This window comes from Episyrphus balteatus, chromosome 3 (assembly GCF_945859705.1).
Source record: "Episyrphus balteatus chromosome 3, idEpiBalt1.1, whole genome shotgun sequence".
In the NCBI taxonomy this organism is placed as follows: Eukaryota; Metazoa; Arthropoda; class Insecta; order Diptera; family Syrphidae; genus Episyrphus; species Episyrphus balteatus.
In genome coordinates this window covers 123,259,189-123,273,629 of record NC_079136.1, presented here as the reverse complement: position 1 = coordinate 123,273,629, position 14,441 = coordinate 123,259,189, and the positions used below count along the sequence as shown (strand labels likewise).

The following is a 14,441-nucleotide window of genomic DNA, read 5'->3' as shown; positions in this document are numbered from 1 at the left end:
ATAAAAAAAAAAAAAAAAGAATTTACTCTCGCAGTCGGTAGGATTCGAACCTACGCTCCCAGAGGGAATCTGATTTCTAGTCAGACGCCTTAACCGCTCGGCCACGACTGCATCTGGTGAGATGGTAACATTATTACGTACATAATTTTATTTTACTTTTGAAACTTAGCGAGTTACATTTAGGAGTTCAACTTTTGAATGACTGCTTTATTATTTAAAATGATTTAAACAATAATTATGTGTTTTATTTTTGATTTTACTTACAAGGTCACTGTGGTGTATGTGTAACTTTTTTTTTATTGAAAAATCATTCCTTTAATGCAAATTGTATTGTTTCTGTGAATTTGTTGACATTTGTTAATCATTCTTAAATCTATTAAATATTTCTGTCCACCTACTTTCAAAGGCCATGCGAATTTAAACAAATTTAATGCAACAACAAAGACTAATTTATAGTTTGTAGTTAAGGAAAGATGATTTAGATTTTTAATTTGCTCTATATTTTGTTGGTTCAACGAATTTTAATTAACATTACATCATAATTTGAATGATGTGAAAGAACGACAAGAACAAGTCCCGTACTTGCTCTTATAGACCAGTGCCGAAGCCTTCAAAAACATTAAAAAGTAAAAAAAAAATCATAGTAGGATGAAACCCATTGGAAAAGGAGGCAAATATGATAAAAATGAAAGGAAAAATAAATTACGGGCGAGTCGAGTTCAGGAAGTGGGTGGGTTGAGTTTTTAATGGTAAAAAATTGTATTACTCGATTTCCGGCAAAACTACAAATCCTATGGAAAAAAGTTGTATCGCAAAGTTGTAGGTAATAAAAAGATCTACAACTTTTGTGTTAACAATTTTTTTACATAACCTCAAAATTTATGTGAAAATTTCAAAAAACCGGGTTTTTCGTTTTTTATTTTTATATTTTTCAAAAAAAAGTTTTTTTTTCTACGAAATTTGGTGACAACATACTAGTCCAGTAAATAAAGGAGTTTTACGCTACAAAAGGTCCGGTAGTTCTAAATTTTTGGTATGTTGTTAGGTATGGTTAGTTGATAAAAAAACCAAATTTCCACAACCACGCCCCCTCCGCCCCCTTCAGGATTGCCGAAAAACCATAGAAATCTGGCACTTTTTTCACTTTTATGCCCATAACTTTCTTCTGGTGCATTTTATTGAAAAAAAGTTGTTGGTAGACTTGTAGAAAACATAATTTCCTACGAAAATGACCTTGGTAGTATTTTTATACAACCAAAAACAAAGAAGTTATGAAGCTTCCAAAAACATATAAAATTTTGAATTTTGCCATATTTTCAGTTTTTTGTCCTTTTTATGTCTCAAATACACTGTAATTTATTTGATTTAAAATATTTATTTTTTCACCTTATTTTGACTAAATATCAAAAAAAAAACACCCTAATTTTCAATCGAAAATTCACGTGTCAAAATATCAGCTTTTTTCAAAAAGTCGGTAGTCATTTTGTTCTTTGAAATCTCTACTTTCTGATGGTTTAAAAAAAATTTACATTAGTAGGTACACTATGAAAAAGGCTTGATTCGAAATTTTTTTTTATTATTATTTTAAACTGTTGGCCTATTTATTAAAATTTACACTTTAATTAGGTACTCAAAACCATAAGATTTATTAATGCAACATGAAATCCTACGGTTTTTGAGTAATTTAAGTGTAAATTTTAATAAATAGGCCAAAATTTTAAATAATGATAAACAAATTTTCTAATTCAAGTGTAAGAAATTAAGGAAAACTTTTGATTTAATTGTAAATTGTTATATACTTGTGTTGTTAATAAATAAAATCATTTTAATCCAAAAAAAATCATTTGATTTATTAGGAATTTCATAAGGAATGTAAAAAAAAAAATATAAAGTTTGCTTTTATAATTATACTTAAACACCAATTTAAATAATTTCGACCACATACCTACATTATGTATGTATGTCTTATTTTCTCACATTCGGAAGTAGATATCTTCGGACAGAGGCCACGAAATGAGTTTTGGTGTACTGATATGAGTTCATAGTGAAGAGGCCTGTGCATTTGCATTTGCCTAAAAAATAGGCATTTTCAAAAATTTCCTTCAAATCAATCGAGTGATAGGTATATCAAAAGAAAGGCATTTTTAAGCTCTATTCACAATTGAAAACCAAAAGTTTCTTGCACGTCTGGAAATATTTTTCTTACATTTGGAAGCAAATATTTTCGGATCGCAATGTCTCGGAACAAGTTTTGGTATACAGATATGAGTTCACGATAACCAGACCTATCCATTTAGGTGAATAAAATTACAAATCTATATTTTTAAGATTTTCGAAAAAAAAAAATCAAGGTTAACTAACCCCTTGCCTTGAAAAATAGGCATTTTCAAAAATATATCAAAAAAAAGGTCCAAACCAAAAACTTTTTGGAAGTCTTACAAATATGTAAGTCGTTTAAAAAAGATATGCTTTTATAAATAAAATTTAAAAAAACTGTTAGCTAAGATGCGTTTTAGGAAAAAAAATCAAAATCACTAGAAAAGTTCTTAGAAAACTTATTTTTTTTTTTTATGAAAAAAAAATTTCAAAAAAATCAATATTACTTAAATTTATTATTGATTAATATTATGTACATTAGGGTGAACCACAATTGCAATTTTGTTTGATATTTTTTGATATTTTAAGAGCTTCTCCTGGAATTGAGCTTAAGAATACTGCCAGATTTTTTTCAGATTTTTTAACTAATAATCAGAGCATTGACAAAAAGGTCCATTTTTGAGTTTTCACAAATGTAATTTATATCGAAACAAGAATTATCAAAATTGGTTCACTCAGTCCAAAGTTATGAGGTTACAAACATAAAAAAAATAAAAAAAAACGTTATTTCAAAAACAAAAAGAGAAATCACATTAATTTATTTACGAGTAAAAACACTACATAAATATGATAAAAATTCAAAAATTAAGTACATATTTTTAATTTTTTCAAATGTGTGGCTACTTAAAAGCTTTTGGATTTAAAACTTTGTTGAAATTGGTTTTGTAGTTTAGGGATCAAGTCAGAATTTTTTTTTTAAATGGTTCTTTGGGAGGTTCCGTTAAAATGATTTTTGAAAAAAAAAAAATGTTTTTCGACAAAACACTTTTGTTATAATATATTACTAGAATCGAATGAATTGTTTTCTAGAAAATTAATCTAAACCATGGTTTGGTTTTGTAAAATTTGTTTTTCTTCAGAAAAAAAAAAAATTATTCTCGTATTGACAAATGAAAATTTTAAAACAGCTCAAAACTGATGGCTCATTTATAGTCATCACTCAAGGTGAAATTTTTTTTTAATGTTGAATGGCGTGAAGTTAGATAAATTAACAATTACAATTAAAACTTTTTAATATTTTCTTATTTGTAAATATCGTTTAATCAGGAAATCAAACTGATGATTTAAACTTTTAGTTGACAGTTTACTCAAATTAGTCGCTTGTGAGATTGACCTTAAGTCAAAGTTTAAGTCTACTCAAAGCGTTCTATTTTTACTATATCATATCTAATCTATATTATTTTATATACAAACTTTATTCTTCTTCCTAAAATGATCAAAGAAACTCCTTTTGATCCAATCACTTTCAACTCTATTAAGAGTAAACCATCTTAAAAGCAAAGAATCACTCATCCAATCGATTTCATTAAATCCAATCACTTTGTTATCGAACCAAGTTTATTTTTTTTTTTTAGATTAGGAAAAGTGTTATATTTAGTTTTACTTTGGTAACAAAAGCTAAAACTAAAGATATCAAAACACTGATTTTGTTTTCCAAAATTGTGGGTGGGCATTTTCCTATGGTGCATGTGTTTTATTTTATCTTAGGTTATACAATCCATTTATCGAATTTTATTAACCCTTTTTTCTCTTTATGGTCACAAAAATACAAACACTCTATATAGGTAGTTAAATACACATTTATATTCACACACAGAAAACACCAATGTAGAGATGGGTGGCCATCACACGAGGAATTAAATTAAGAAAAAACTTAAAAGATATAAATTAAATTGGTCGTTGATAACAAAAGACCTGAGCTGAGAGATGCATCCAGTTCCTCATTTACATGTGACATCGTAAATGTTCTTATCAAAAAAATAGATCGTGCTATAAAAATCAATGTTATCACCGGATGTAACTATAAATTGTTATTTGTATCTGGTTAAGGTGCCGATATTGACCTCCTACGATGAGCTCAACTAACATTCTAAATAATATTCTAAAAATTAAGAAACAAACAAAAAAAACATCAACATTTACATACAAAACTACAAGTGTATCTATGTAAAGCGCATCATTTTCAAAAAATTCTAGAATATCGTGTTACTTGTCACTCAACTGGATATCAGATGTATCTTTTTATATACCTATATTTTCAAAATATCTATATAAAGAGGAATTTCTTAAGGTTCTTGAATTGCACAGCTACTGTTATGATTGAATTCGAAACTTGTTTGAATACACGCTCCAAATGAATACATTATAACAAACGCCTAAGGCATATTTCCATAAACAAAAAAAAAATAAAATCCCAAAAGGATCCCAAAAAAAAAACAAAACACAAAAAACACACCTCTTTTGGTAACGTAATTAGTAATAAATTCTGACGTATTTAAAGTCAGCAGGTTGTCCAACTCGAAATCCAATGCCATCTCGCTTCGAATAGGCCCATTTTTTTTTTCTTTTTTTTTTATAAAAATTTAGACCTAGAAGATACCTGTTACCTGTTGTTTTTTGATGGACTAGACACGACAACAACAAAACAAGGAAGACGACGACGAGTTCGAATACAAAAAAAAAAAAAAAATAACCCATCGATTGACACATATTCTTTGGAAATGACTTTTGTCACCTACGATCAAGACATCTATTGTTTTGGTTATTTAGAGAAGATTTAAGGTTGTTAAACAATTTGGAATAATATGTATGACCATGTCAGACACATGTGGTTCTTTTATTATTATTTTTTTTTTTTTATTATTTTATTTGGGTGGTCTTCATATTTGAGAGCGTTTATTATTGATTTGTTTAAGTAATTTGGGGGTTTTATAACATTTTGATCAATCCCTTGTTTATAAAACAAACAACAATAACGGACAAAAAGAAAATTTGTTTCGAATTTGTCTTAAGGCTTATTTATAGGTATTGAGGCTGTATCTATGACAATTAAAACCAAGAGTGCCTCCAAATTTTATCTTCCACTTAAGATCTATTGATATACCATGCAATTAGAAGAATAAAGATAATATTGATAGATAAATTACGTTTAACTCACAACATAAAATAAAAGTGTTATAGAAGCTAAAGAAAACATGCTATAAAGCTAATGGTCATATTGGTCCATCCATCATACAGTTAGCAAAGGTCTTTTGAAGCTGAAAAATTGGTTTTATATACTAACGGTATAAATATCCTAACAGCATATACAAAAATCAGTTTGGTGTAATTTTTTTGCGCCCTAGGAGGTTTTTAATGAATTAATGAATTAAAGATTAAAAAAAAAAAAAAACAATTTATGGCCTTACGGTTTTGGAGAAAATTTTCAGTTGTTAAAAGAAGTTTTAGTTTTTGAAACCGGTTTTAAGATACTGCTTTTAAAATTCTACTTTCTAAATTCTTGTATTCAAAATTCTGTTTTACCAAAATTCTGCTTTTCATAATTCTGTTTTACAAAATTCTGCAAAAAAAATAGAAAAGGATTTGAAAAATGTTAAAAAGCGAGCTCTTCAAGCGCAGAATTTTATAAAATCATCTTGCAAAATTTGCAGCTTATTTGATTACTTATGTACTAACCTTGTCAATTTTGTTAATATTATGTATATGTATTAACAAAAAGGTTTTTATTGTTAAATTTTTTAGGAAAATAGTTTTGAAAACCAAAATTTTTAAGTCAGAATTTTGACCCGTTCCCTTGCCAAGCATATGGATTGAACTAACAAAACTCGAATTAAATTTTAAGTAAAATCCAGTTTTTCTACAACTTGGAATCTATACATTTTTTTTTATTTTATTCGCAAAAAAAAATAAAATGCACGACTGGGGTCGCACGTACTTGCTCTTGTAGTTCAAAGTATCGTTATCTTAAATAGTTATTGGAAATTTAAGATTTTGTTTAGTGTCGAGAAAAAAAAAATAAAAAAAAATTGCAAGTTAAAAAAATTAAAATTAAATTTTTTTTTCAAAAACTTTAAAAAAAAATTTTTTTCAAAAACTTTTTTAATTTTTTTTTTATTTTTGACACTTCAAAATTATGTCTGTAAATTTTGAATAAAATTAACTTATGCTTTGATGAAATATATGAACTTAAAAAAAATGTCAATTTTTGAAAAACGGCAACGCCATATTTCCGTATTTTTTGAGAAAAACTAAAAACGCAGTTTTGTAAGAATCAATGGGAGTATTACCTACACCAAATTTAATCAAAATCGTTAGAGCCGTTTTCGAGAAATTTGCAATACCTCGAAAACGTTATATGGGAGATATGCGTTAAAATGGAGATATTAAAAAAATAAAAAAAAACGGGTCTAGGGAATTATGTAAAAATCATCTGTACCAAGTTTCAAGCAAATCCATCCATCCGTTTAGGCCCTAGCTCGATGTACAGATGGACGTACAGACGCACAGACGCACAGACCGACGGACGGCATTTTTTTTTTTTTTGATTGATTGGAAATAATTACTTGTTTTTTCGTTTAAAATGAAAGGCAGTAACTACTTAGTATTAGAAAAAACAAGCCTTATATTAACTGAGTTATTTTCTAGAAATCGCTTTCGCATCTAATTTTTTAGAAAGTTTTCAAACACTATTTAGATAGAAACATATTATTTTAATTAAACTGTTGTTACGTGGTTCATGCAGAAAGTGGATAATATTTGCTTGTTATCGCCGATTTTATTTACGAATGCGCGCAACTTGATATACAGAATGTCAAAATTAATGGTCCAAACGAAAAATGCTCAAAGGCCAACTTAAGATCTCTCAAGATTTATTAACCAGTTCATCACAAATCTTTACGATTTTCAATTAAAGCACTTGCAGAATTTTTTAAAAATCCCTCCTTTGACTTAAACATATTTTCCTTCCCCGCCCATAATTAATTTTTGGTTTTTTTTTTATCTTTAAGGTTAATAGTTGAGAAACGAATATTTTTCTGTAATATAGTTTTCTTAAAAAAGTACCTATTTATACAAAGTTCAAGAGCAAAAATGTGTTTGTATTTGTTTTTTTTTTTCTTTAATGTCTATGCGTTCTACCGTGCATCGAGCTAGAGCGGTATTGATCGAATATTGGCACAATTTTTTTTTTTTTTTGTAATTTTCAAGGATTTTTGTTTTAATATCTCAAACCAAAAAAAAACAAACAAAAAATAAACACAATTTCTCGAACTGTTGTTTGTTTATTTGTCTTTGAATAAAAAATCCTCTATTTTTGTATGTTTTTTGAATTTAAATTGAAATATTTTTCGATCTAACTTCAACTTTGGAAACTTTTATATTTTTTTTGAAAACTGCAATACCGGGACAAGTTTTTAAAAATAATAAATCAGTCACACTATACAAATTTTTTTAAGCGTGTTGATTGAAATTGATTTTTTTATAAAACATGGAACTGTTAATAAATTTGCAGCAAAATGACGTATGAAATAAAAAATATTTTGATTAATTAATTATTTCTTATTATTAGGCAATGTTGTAGTGAAAGAATTTAGAAAAAAAAAACAAAAACCAAATATGAGCGAAGGAAGCAAAATACTGTTGCAAAGTCGGGATTCTTCGAAATTTCACTGAAATGTTTTATATTTGAAAATATTAAACATCCATACAAAAAATAACTTTTTTATAAGATTGACTTTGAAGCAGAAAAAAAAACAATAAATATTGCCTGATTTAATTTAGAGTTGATTTAGTATGTAATATTTAGGGTTATCTGGTATAGCTGTTGTTAAAACATGATTACGTAATAAATTTTTAAATTTAATTTGCCACTGAACCATTTGTACACTCAGAAAAAGACCAACTAAAAGCAAGAGGATTTCTGCATGGCTTTTTGCCAAGATAACTTCCGACTTAAATAAAGCGGATATCTACTTTATCCATTTCAACTTAATTTAAGACGGACAAAATCCGCTTGTTTTAAGGTGGTTTTATTTACCGTGTAGAGAATACTTTTGTCTATTAAATGAGTGTATTTTGTATCTGAAGCTATTTCAGAATAAACAGCCAAAAAAAGCACTTTTTTCGAATTTTGACGAAATCGTACTTTTAGAAGATGTAGGTAAGTACGATTATATGTGACGATTTTTCTTAGAATTTCAAATGAACTAAAAAATTTTTAAAACTTTTATAGTCACATTTACTGTTTGGGATTTTTTTTTTTTGCGAAAAATCTATGTTTTAACAGTAGCTGTAGCAATATTCTGCAACGTATCGCTTTCATCGAAAAAAAATGTCACGAAATTTCTAATCCGTGAAGTGAGTACAAAAAAACCTTCGGTGTTTAAGAATATATAAAATGCAAAATACCGCCATTCTAAATTAATGGTAAATCCATGAATTTGTGCCTTGGTAAGTTGAGTTCTCACTTTATTTTCAGAAATTTTTGTTCAGTTAAAGATAAGTTCTATTTAATTCACAATATTTGTTAAGACATTCAATTGTTATTGTATCAAAAACACTTGGAAGAGCTGTTCTTATTTTTTCATTCTATAATTTACAAAAAGACTTTTGTTGGTTTCGTTGTTCAGAAAACTACAAATTATAGTTATATGTTATATCAGAAAAGTGGTACCTATCAGAAAAGATCTAGTTTTGATTCTAATAAGATATTAAAAATCCAATAGGTTATAGGTTACCTCTGCGTCAAAAAAGGGAAAAGAAGATTTTTTACTTACAATATGACCATATTCCAATAATTTTAGCAAGAGTGTTGTTATATCCTTTTAAAGTCCTTTGAACTATATAGGAAATTAAATATTTTATTCACAACCACTTAAAATAATCACTTTTATTCACTTTTGATATTGTGGGTACTTATTTCTGACCATCATTTATTTTTATTTTGTTTCTGAAACATAAACAAATTTGAGAAAACACACTTCCGGCGGCGATAATTTTACAATATTTTCTCGACAGGAATAGAGAAGTTATAATATCTTCTATTGTTTGATAATTTTAAACCATCGCTACTGTGCGCTCATCACATTCAATTCGGCTTTTATGTTCAAGTGTTATTTTAAAATGAATGAAACAATGAATGAATGATAAACAAATAAGAATTATAATCCCAAAAAAAAAACTTTAAAGAAACAAAACACACAAAGTGTAGATGAAGTTCTTCTTTAACACTGGTTTAAGAGCATACTTTACACTATAACAACAACGTTTTTGTGATAAGTTGAGAAACATATTGATGGGATAAGCTCCACCTACGCTCATTCGCATTGAAATTGTATATCCACCAAAAGACTCCAAACAAAAAAAAAAAACCTCCAACTTCTTCTCTAACCCTAATCCAAATCAAACATCCATTTGTAGTGTCTGATTGGTCGGATAAGTTGGAGTAATTCATTGGTATGCGCATCGAACCTTTACCCAACACACACACAAATACCACTTAGCTATTGATAATTTTTTTTTTTCACCACTACTATTAAAAGGTAGAATTTGAGGGTGTGTGAGTGTTAAATGGTGTGAGTGAGAGTTTAATGGGTACTCAAATTCTCTCGGTGGTACTCTGGCTCTGATGTAGATAGATGATGGCTACTTCTTTCCGGTCCATCTGTGAGAGGTTTCAACTTGAACTTTTTCAAACTTTAAATTTGAAAGAAATAAAAAAGTTCAAAGTCTCCAACTGAGGGATTTAATTAATTGAATCCACACTTTATTTTTTTTTTTTTTTATAATAAATTCAAAACAATTATGTGAACGACAGTTATCGATTAAATTCTTCATTTTCAGGTCAATAAATTAATCTTGAAGTAACATATCTGAGTTTATTGTATAATAGCCAACATGAACTTTCGCAAGTTGCACGTATTATTAACCTAAAAACAAACGGATTCCGTATTAAATTTAGCGTATTCCTGCATGGTTTTTCCGTGTTAAATTAAGCAGAAAAATATTTTTAGCTTCTTGAATGTGCCAAAAAAAAATCCTCTTAATTTAAGCGGAAAATCATCTTTTAATAGGAATAGGACCTAAATTATTAATTTTTTTTAAATTTTTATTCGGTTTTTTAAGATGAACATTCACATGAACTGGAGTTCACCTTAAATTTAACAGAATTTAAACGGATTCCACTTATTCTAAGCGGAAATCCTATATTGTTTTAATAAGTTGGTGGGATTTAAAGTAGGCATCATCTTATTTTAAGGTGCCCTTTTCTCACCATGTACAGATAAGGTATTGTGGCATTTACATAAGGTTGATCTGTCAGGTTCTCCTGTTTATCTGTTGAACTCGTCTGTTTCGCTGGTTGATTTTAAAAATTTGCTTGCTAGTTTACCAGATTCGGTTTATACGTTGATTGAATTCGTATTTTGAGTTGGTGGGTTCGTCTGGTTCCCTAACTGATCTGCAAGGCCTTTTCATTTGCCGAGCTTTCCAGCTCTTTAATTTGCAGGGTTTGCCTGTTGATTTACTAAGTTTCGTCTTTTAAATTGTTGAATTCGTCATAATTTGCTGAATTTCATAAAATTGTGCGTTTCCTGGTGCAATAAATTTTGATAAGAGTATTCTAACTTACCCTTCGCTATCTTGTATTTAAATAACTTTTAGCTAAATAGATTCAATGATGAACTTTCTTTTTGAGTTTTTAATAACAAAAATTTCAACACTCTTCTAAAGACTATAACACCTATAAAATGTACTAAACAAACAAAAAGAAACCTTTAAAAATAATAATATTTAAGAAGAAAAAAAAAAAAAAAAAAAACAAACAAAACCCAACACTCTTTTCATAGTTCGATGTGATGATGAATGATTAAATAATGTTTTGCCGCGCGGGTGATGTTTGAAAAGGTTGTTGGTCCAATCTTAAGTATCTTGTTGTTGTTGGTCTTAAAAGATTACCAGATCATATAAAAAATCATTAAAAAAAACAAAAATTCCCAGAGCTTATAGATTTACATAAACTGTTGTCTATCAAATATGAAACCATAAGTGATGTTTGTTTTGTTGTTATTTTTTTTTTTTTAATTTTTCGAAATTTGTCTAAGTATACGATGAACTAAATAAATTATGTCCATTACGGTATTTTGATTTGTTATTATAATTAATTATAAGGTTATTAATCATTTTTGTATGGGAACATCCACATAATTATTGCGTAAAATCGCTCAGGTTTTTGTTTGTTTTTTTTGTTTTTATTCTACTGACCGCTGGTCTTACGTTGGTTATATTTTTCTTTGGAATCTTCTTTATTTGTTGGTTTACAAAAAAGCCAGAAAGGATAGATGTCGGAGAAAATCTAGAACGATAGATAATATTTTTTTGAGGAAATGAGATCGATAGGTAGTATTTCAAAAATATCACAATATAAATTGAGAATTAAATAAAAAAGGAATAAACTCAAAAATATCACAAACAAATTTAAGTATCAATAAAATAACACAAATATCAAATAGAAGAATTGTCATAATATCAGAACACAAATCGGGAATGAACAAGAAGAAGAGGTTTTAAAGTCAAAATATTAACTGAATAGAATTAATAAGATATCATAAAAAGTGGTAAAAATAAAAAAAAAATTAGGAACTAGATAATTAGACAACGTCATTTTCTGAACGGAAATTGACTAAATTAGTTTGGATGTTATTGTCAAATTTCGAAATTTATTTTAGAATTCCACAGATCACATGGGACAGACACCAAATTTCACTTTACTTTAATAAATAAATAATATTTATTAGGTATAACCAATAATGCACTTTTTTTACTCGTTTTTCACACAAATATATGAGGAGAGTAGGTTTACGAGTGAAAGAGATTCCCGTACATTTTACACGTGAACACGAAATTTCACAGGAACGTTCACGGGTGACCAAAAAAAAATATGTATGGATTCACTTCACGGCTTGCTTCACCAAGTATGTTTCTAAACCTGCCCAATAATATCTGAGAAACGAAAAAAAGAATCAGCATTTGAAATGTCGATTTGAAACATTTTGTCCCAAAAAAAAAGCAACAAAAATACTATCCATATTTAGTGGAGTAACTAAAGCTCAAAAATTGGCAATATTAGGGAACCCAGCCGAAAAAAAAAGCTTAGATTTTGATGATCTTTTTTTTCAAACGTCGGTAATTAAAAATACTTTAAAGTCTGTAGATTAAAAATTGCCGGTGTTGCCGTTTTGATTTTTTAAATTTAATTGAAGATTTTTATGAACAAAAACAAATTTTTTTCAAAAATTTTTCTTAAATTTCATAAATTAATTAATGCCAAAAGATTGTCTAGGAAATTCAAGGAAAAAAAATATATGGGAGTGATTGACAATCTTCCATAGCTCAAGCGATAGATGCAATTTTCTTATTAATTGACTTCAAACACAAAAAAAAAATATTTGAACACAACGGCAACACCTAAAATATTCAAATATACATTTTTTAAAAGCTAGAAGCTTAGTCATATATGTAAAATTAAAATTAAGTTAATTGAATGAACGGCTTTTGAAAGAATGGTAATTGAACACAGATTTTTGAAAAAAAAAAAATATTGAAAAAATTTTAACATGTCGTTTTTTAAACTTGGTCGTAATATAAAATGCATTTATTTTCAATTTTTTTTGGCCGCATTTATTATGATTTCAAATTATAAAAGGAAATGTCAATATGTATTACGGTTTATGAACAAAATTAAAAAGTATTTCATTTTCGAAGAACTTTTTTTAATAAAAGTTTTGAAAAAAAATGTGACTTATTTTTTTTTTAAAGTTCAACATCTAAACATAAAATTATTTTTTATTCATTTAATAACCCTTACTGTTGAAAGTTAAATAGCAAACATTTAAAGTTCCTATTTACCACAGTCTTTGAGAAAATTAATTATTTCAATGCAAAAATTCAGTTTTAATAATAAAAACCATTGAAATTGAAGTAATTTTTCATTTTTTTTTTTCAAAAGTGTGATATATTTTACCTTTTTTGCTTCGAAATTCAACTGATAATATTTACGGCCAAAAATTTTTTTTAAATAAATTCATATTTTATTAGAAAAATTTTGGAAAAAAGTTATTTTATATTTTTCTAATAACATTTTTTTTTTTTAATTCTGAGTTTGAGGACCATTTTTTCAAAAAGTCTTGATTAAATTTAGTGGATTTAAATTTAAGACATAAGAATGAGCTTCTGGCTTTTTAAAAATGTATTTTAAAATATTGTAGGTGTTGCCGTTGTTTTCAAAATATTTTTTTTGTGTTTGAGGTCAGAAAGTTAGAAAATTGCATTTATCGCTTAAACGATGGAAGATTGTCCCTTAGAGCCTTTTATATATTTTCCTTAAATTACTTAGAGAATCTTTTGCTATAATTTGTTTTATGAAATTTAAGCAAAAAAAACATGGTTTTGTTACAAAAAAATTTAATTTTAATTTTAAAAAACAACACGGCAACACCGGCAATTTTTAATCTATAGACTTTAAAGTATTTTTAATTACCTACGTTTGAAAAAAAAAAATCGTCAAAATCAGAGCTGTTCGGCCGGGTTCCCTAATAATTTGCTTAAGTTACTCTACTAATTGATGATATATAACATGAAATATAAAATATTACCATAGGTGATATCACAATAAAAATTAATAATAATCAGGAAAATATTGATAAGATATCACAAAACTTGATGATTGTTTTTCTGAGATTAATGCAACTTAGTAGCGAATGATTAAAAAGATATCACAAAACGATGGGAAAGATATCATAAGACTAAAATATAGGTATGACAAAGAGAAAAGAGAATCTGCAACAATAAATAAAGTAAAAAAAAATATATGACTAGAAATGGAACGAACACACAGATATTACAAAAAAAAATTAGTATCAGTAAAAAGTAAAGTCTGAAATGACAAGATTGATAAGATATCACAATATGTACCTAAAAAAAAAAAAAAATAGAAAGAATATTTTCTTCAGATCTTGCGGTCAATTGAGTAGGAGATATCACACACAAAAAAGTGAAGCCACGAGGTCAAAAATATATGATTGGAGTTTATAAGGCTGAGAAGAAAAAAGATATCAAAATAATTAAAAATGAAAGTGAATAAATTATATAAGAAAAATTGACACATAATCAAAATAATTCATAATCTTTTCTGAGGTTTTAAGCTTATAACACGAAAAACTGACTAGATATCGTAATTAAAACTGACAATCAGGAAGAATATACGATTTTTTACTTGCGATATAGGTACT

At 27.4% G+C, this 14,441-nt stretch overlaps 1 protein-coding gene and 1 non-coding gene across 2 annotated transcripts in view; one reads left to right on the top strand and one right to left on the bottom strand.

Annotated features, from left to right (window-relative positions):
* The window catches only part of LOC129913291 (meiotic recombination protein W68), a 44,613-nt gene that overhangs the window by 862 nt on the left and 29,310 nt on the right, over positions 1 to 14,441 (top strand). The window lies entirely within an intron of this gene.
* Trnas-aga (transfer RNA serine (anticodon AGA)) lies at positions 30 to 111 on the bottom strand. The gene has a single exon. It is a non-coding gene; the product is annotated as a tRNA-Ser (tRNA).